The sequence below is a fragment of the Elaeis guineensis genome, chromosome 4, assembly GCF_000442705.2.
Source record: "Elaeis guineensis isolate ETL-2024a chromosome 4, EG11, whole genome shotgun sequence".
Taxonomy (NCBI): domain Eukaryota; kingdom Viridiplantae; phylum Streptophyta; class Magnoliopsida; order Arecales; family Arecaceae; genus Elaeis; species Elaeis guineensis.
The window spans coordinates 57,121,720-57,128,141 of NC_025996.2; positions in this window are offsets into that span (position 1 = coordinate 57,121,720).

Genomic DNA, 6,422 nt, shown 5'->3' on the forward strand with positions numbered 1-6,422 from the left:
CTGAAAAACCTGTTTGAATGCATGCAATTCAATTGTAATATTTGCAACTGGAACATGCCGAGTTACCAGCAAGCAAACAACCCTAAGCAAAGCCCAAGGAAACCGATAACACGCCAGTGAACTCCATGGTCGACAATGTAGCTCATTTGGCACGGCAATGTTCGTTCGTAGGTCTCACATCCCCGGCATTTCGTTTACCTTTAAACCCATGCATACTTATTATATTAACGCACCTCCTAAGCACATAAACAAGGACTCCATGCATTCCCAAACAATGATGATTGATGGAATTACAGCCATCCATCAAGTGCTCTTTGAATAACCACATCCATGGCACATGGTGCACCAGCATGATTAATCACTAGAATAAATTCGGCAAAGAGACCTCGCAGCATTTGCTACGTCACTGGTCGCGTTAAGGGCTGGGGCATGATCCAATGTGACCACAACAATTGTTATTCCTCAAGATGAGGGTCCGGGACGACAAAACTATCACTCCCCAGATTATAATTTGCAAGAAATTCACGGGGTTGGATATCACTTCACATCTATCATCAGCCATTCCAAATTGTTTACAATAGCAATATATTACAGTCTAAACTATTATTCACCGATTGCTCCTAGGAGGACTGAAATCTTCATCGTCCAACGTTTAGCCAAATATTGTCCAATTCTATCCACAATTTTTAACCATTCCCTGTTTTAATGCAATACAGATTGACATCCAATTTCTATCCCACATGATTAACGTAGCCATCCATCTCTAGAAATAAACATAAAGTAAAACAGCATATATTGAGTGCTCAAAAGGTTTCAGCAAACACAACCATACAAAAAATTACTTATTCCCTCAAAAAAATATATGTACGAGGTTGTCTATGGAGAATGGAACCCGCATGCCCACATGCAATGCACCCATGGAGATAAATAGATATTTCTTTCAACTCAAAGCAGGTATGAACTTTGTCACTGTTACAGTATATTCAATTGATCTAATATATAGCTTGCACAATAGACACCATTAGGTCGCACAAGGTAATATACCAATATCTGATAATTTAAAAGCTCTATGAAATCAGCCGAAGTCCAATATGCAACACCTCAATTTAACAAAATCAGTTGAGCAAAATATTGTAGGAATGCAAAACAAAAAGAATGCCCACGGCACGGAAATCCTGGAAGGTGAACACAATTTTGAGTGGAAGAATCGAACAAAATATTAATATATGTTACGCAATTCAGCATATTTGCGACACAAAGGGACAGGACATGAAATTATGGTTACTCAGGAATTTGCTTTCCAAGATCTCTGTTGTCTTCTGTATGATATCCCATGTCTTCATATGCCAAATGAACGCTCATGAATCAGGCACTTTCCATTTGAAATGATCAGATTGTCCATGATAGGATTTAAAGGCTCTGATGGAGGAAATAAGTATATTTTAGTCAGTCGGATAGTTTAAGAAGTGAGAAAAGCGAATGACCTTCATTCCAGCTAGGTAAGCGGTTGCTCAGAAATATTTTATGAGCACAATATGCTGTACTTTGGATCTTACAAATCAAATAGAAATATTTATATTACTCAGTTTTGATCCTCCACAGATGCTTGGGATAGGTTAGTTAATCAAAGAAACGAAGATTGGTCTGTCTTTTTCTTCTTTTCTTTTTGCATAATAAGGTAAAAATTAAATATTGATAAACCATAAGACTGGTAAAAATTGGCCCGCTCAAGAATTATGATCCAATCCGTGGTATATGCATGAGACATACTTGGATCTGTACCACATTTTATCATTCCTTGTAAGAGCTGCAATTCATTTTAGCAAGCATTTTTAATGATTAGGGTGAAGAACTGTTGATGTTCTTAGAATGTAATTTAGCATACTTTCACAACTATACAGACATACTCATACATTTAAGATCATTAATTATTCTGGCACAATTAGGTATAGATTAATGCTATGGAGCCCCACGATGGTACCAAAGACGTTTTTTATGCCATCCAATACGAGAGAATTGGTTCCATTCACAGGGTCAGTGCGATGCAGTGTGTGGAAATACGAAGGACCAATCCCCTTGTGACACATGGTAACGGTACCAGGGTTGGGTCCCAAAGCCTTTTTTTTTTTTTTTTGGATATAAATCTCACAAATAACAAAACCAGCTATAGGTGAAGGCTTTGTTCCACAACTAATCAGAAAGAATTCTAAAGCTATTGGTAAAACATAAACACATGGGATACCTTCGGGAAGTCTTGGCTGATCAAATGGCGTGCACGATGCCTTAGCAGCTCCATGTTCTCCCTTGCAATAAGCATCATTTGATTATTTTTTGCCTCCTTGCGGTCGGTTTTACTTGGCATCCAGATTCTCTGAGATCCTAAAACCTTTTGAAACACCTGGAATTTTATTATGCATCTCCACATCAAAAAGAAAAACCTTTTGGAACGAGTCCTATTTGGAGTTCTGTTTTTTGTTTTTTGAGGAAAATTAGGCTCAAGGATCCTAAAAGAAAATTTCACCGAGATAATGAAAGTAATAAAAAACAACACAGCCCGAGGCAACCGCAGGTCCTGAACAACAGCTCCTGGCAATGCATCCTAACAGAAACCATAAGAAATACAGGACCAATCCGACATAAAAAAACTAAATCGATTGTAAAATCGAACTCAGCCGCTTAAAGGTCCTACATACCGTGCTGCTTATGAGCTGAAGCAGCTCCAAACCACTCTTTACCACTTCATTACCCTTCTAATTAGCTGCAGGCCTCTTTGCTTCTTACTACTAAACCTTCTTGCATTTCTTTCCCACCACAATGCCCGACAGCTACAAGCTGCTACCATATCCTGACCAGGTTTCCATTTATGCATTGACTTGGGTTTGTGTTCGAGTGGGGTTGCATGTGTAACTAGATATCTAAGAATTTCTTCTTATAGAGCCATATCCAAATGTCATACCAATGACTGTGTTCAAGTATCAGTGCAGGTATTTTAGGCTAAATTGAAGTGCCTGTATAACATAGCAAACAATCAAGTTCTTACCACAAAACCTGCAGACTAATGACCCTATTCAACCATGTTTTCTCAGATCAGAATCCATGAAAATCTTGTTCCAACAGAACAGAACACCTTGATTTTCTCAGGTGTAAGGGGCCACCAATACCCCCTTTGCTGAAGTTAAGGGTAGGAGCTATTAAATATGTTTCTATAGACTAAAAAAAGGGCCATCAACACTTTTGCCTTCTTAGCAGGAAAACCATATTGCGTTGTAACCTAGACTTTTTTTTTTTTTTTTTTTTTTTCTGAGGGAAAAAATTAGACAAAGTCCACTGCGGTTCATTAAGGTAATGAACACTGATCTTGAACATATTTAATTTAAAAGCCATAGAAGTACGTATCTATGTAGATAATTAATGGTTTTAACAAATCAGGAACACCTAAAATAAAAATATTTGTTATTCCATTTCATGTTCATTTGTCATTCCACACCCTCAACACTGAATACAATGATATTACCTAAGCTAGAATAATCATTTTGCCCAATTCAGAGAATAAATGACCTAACAGCCCCGCAAATGAGCAGGTAATACTACATAGATTATAACCAAACAACTTTCATGATAAGAATATACCACACCTCTTCATCACACCAGGGAGCTCCAGAATCAACTTTTTGTTATTAAGAGCTGCAATGAATTCATCCCATGTATTGATGACCTTGACGCAAGCATCTCTCTTTTGTTTTGCTGCATTAAAAAGGCTCTCTTGAATATTGGATGGTATCTCTTTTACTTGTTCTACCAAACTGTGCATTGGTATGTCCATCTTTGCACCATTGTCACGGCGAACAACCAGCACCTGAAAATTAAACCAAAAATTATGTTCTAGGAAAAAAGAAATACAACACGAACATGTTAATGCTAGATGATATAACAAAATCCGCTGTCGGCCATAGTGCTTGGTCCATAACTCCATATCATATGAATATAATCAGGATTCCAGAATAAATCAAATTACTCTTCTCAAAATCTAAATTATCCATCCCATCCATTAGCATGTACCTCTCTGCTGATATAGTTCATAATTCCATGTTATCGAAATCTTGTGAATATCGTACCCAAACAACCAAATAATTCTTGCATCTGAGATCAGTTGTAAATTCACACTTAGAATGTCTTGTTCTTATAATAATCCAAGAAATGATCATGGTAAAGTATGCAGTGGCACCTATTGTGATCTCCACCGTGCATTCAAGTTTCTTTTTAGAGATATACCAGATAAAATAAAGGAAGCAACGATTCAAAAAGCCAAGAAAACCTACTCAGCTATATAGAAATCTAGCAAAACCTTTGAGATGTTGTCATCAATTATGTTGTAAATTGATGCATGTTGCTGAGGCTCATATAAGTCAACAATGAGATGGCATTCAATTCACATTTGATGAAGCAATCACATAGGTGACTCATGGGAATGCAGGGAATGCCGTACCAGGCCGAACCGCTCAGTATTGAGCATATCGAACCAGACTGGCGGTCAGCCAATCCAGTTCGGCCATTTTTTTTTGGAAAAAACGTTCGAACCGCACCGAATAGGATGGTTCGGCACAGTTCGGAGCTATACCACCTGAAACCAGACGGTATGGCTCGATTCGATTCGATTCGGCATTGAACCGAACCGTACCGACAATACCCACATGGGGGATGTGGGAGGTTATAGTGGGGTCTGAACTATTATTTAGTGGTAGCTCAGATGCTTTCTCTAAGAGAAACCCGAGAGCTCTCTCAGAGAACTCCTGAGCTCTTAGGTATTCGATGACATGCGGAAAAAATTAAATTTTTTTTTATCAAATTACAGTACTGGTTCGAAAAGACGTTGATTTTTAATCGAAAGTAAGGTAATATATTATTTTTTTAGAAAATATTTTATTTTTAATATTTTTGTAGTTAAAAAAAGGATAGGAACGAAGAAGTAAGAAAATAAGAGAAAATCATGCCAAAATTTTATGATTTTGGTATGATTTGATCATATGTAATAGCTCTTTGGAAGATCTACATGATGACATTAAACTCATTGATTTTCATTAATTATATATATTTATTCATAAAAAAATATTAAAAAAATAAATTTAAAAAAAATAAAAAAATTAAAGTTTCAGAATCATGTTTAAAATGATTCAAGCTACTTGAATCTAACCTCAATTTTTTTTTAAAAGTTTTAAAATTTAAAAATATTTTTATAATTATTTAAATAATAAATAATATTATCAAATAAAAAATATATAAAATTAGCATTATATTATAATTAATTAAAAAATATTATTTAAAGTATATAATATATTTTTTAAATTTATAAATTTTTATTTAATTTTTTAATTTATATATAATATTTTTTTAATAATTATTAAACTGTCTTGTTTTGTTATACTTGCAAAAATGAGTAAGAACAAAAATTCAGAGCATGATATTCATTGATTTTTATTAATTATATATTTTTAAATATATATATATATATTTATTTATAAAAAAATATTAAAAAAATAAATTAAAAAAAATTAGAGTTTCAGAATCATGTTTAGAATGATTCAAGCTGCTTGAATCTAACTTCAATTTTTTTTAAAAAATTTTGAAATTAAAAAATATTTTTATAATTATTTAAATAATAAAAATTATTATCAAATAAAAAATATATAAAATTAATATTATATTATAGTTAATTCAAAAATATTATTTGAAGCATATAACATATATTTTTTTAAATTTATGAGTTTTAAAATTATTATTATTATTTTTTAAATTTATATATACTATGTTTTAATAATTATTAAACTGTCGTGTTTTGTTATACTTGCAGAAATGAGTAAGAAGAAAGATTTAGAACGTGATATTGGTTGGGATCATAGCGAGATGCTTTTGGTTCGGCATTATTGAAAATTTAAATGGTGTAACATAGAGTTTAAAGGAAGAGGGGTGACTAGTTTGAAGCAGCACTTAACTGGTGGTTATCCTGATGTGTCTATGTATCAAAAATATCCACAGAAGGTTCGACAATTGATGAAGAAGTACTTCGCTGATTCGAAAGCAGCGAAGAAAAGGACAAAGTAGAAGAGGACAGAAGTAGACCGTCGAGCTGCAGAGCCACCTTCTTATCACTCTAGAGAGTCAGAAGAGGTTTTCGCTTCAGATGATGAAGAGGCACAGATTGAGGCTGTCATTCAGATGAGCTTGGATGATCAATACCAGCAGGAGGAGATGGTCAAGTATAGAGAGCGATTTGGACCATCATACTACGAATCAGGATCTGGATCAGCGACTAATGGGAGAGAATCTGAGTTTAGGAGGACTACCTCAGTCAGAAAATCTGATGGTAGAGGGAGCAGATACCGTATGTCATCTTTGTTGGGAGCTTTTGGCAGTAGGAGGAGGTC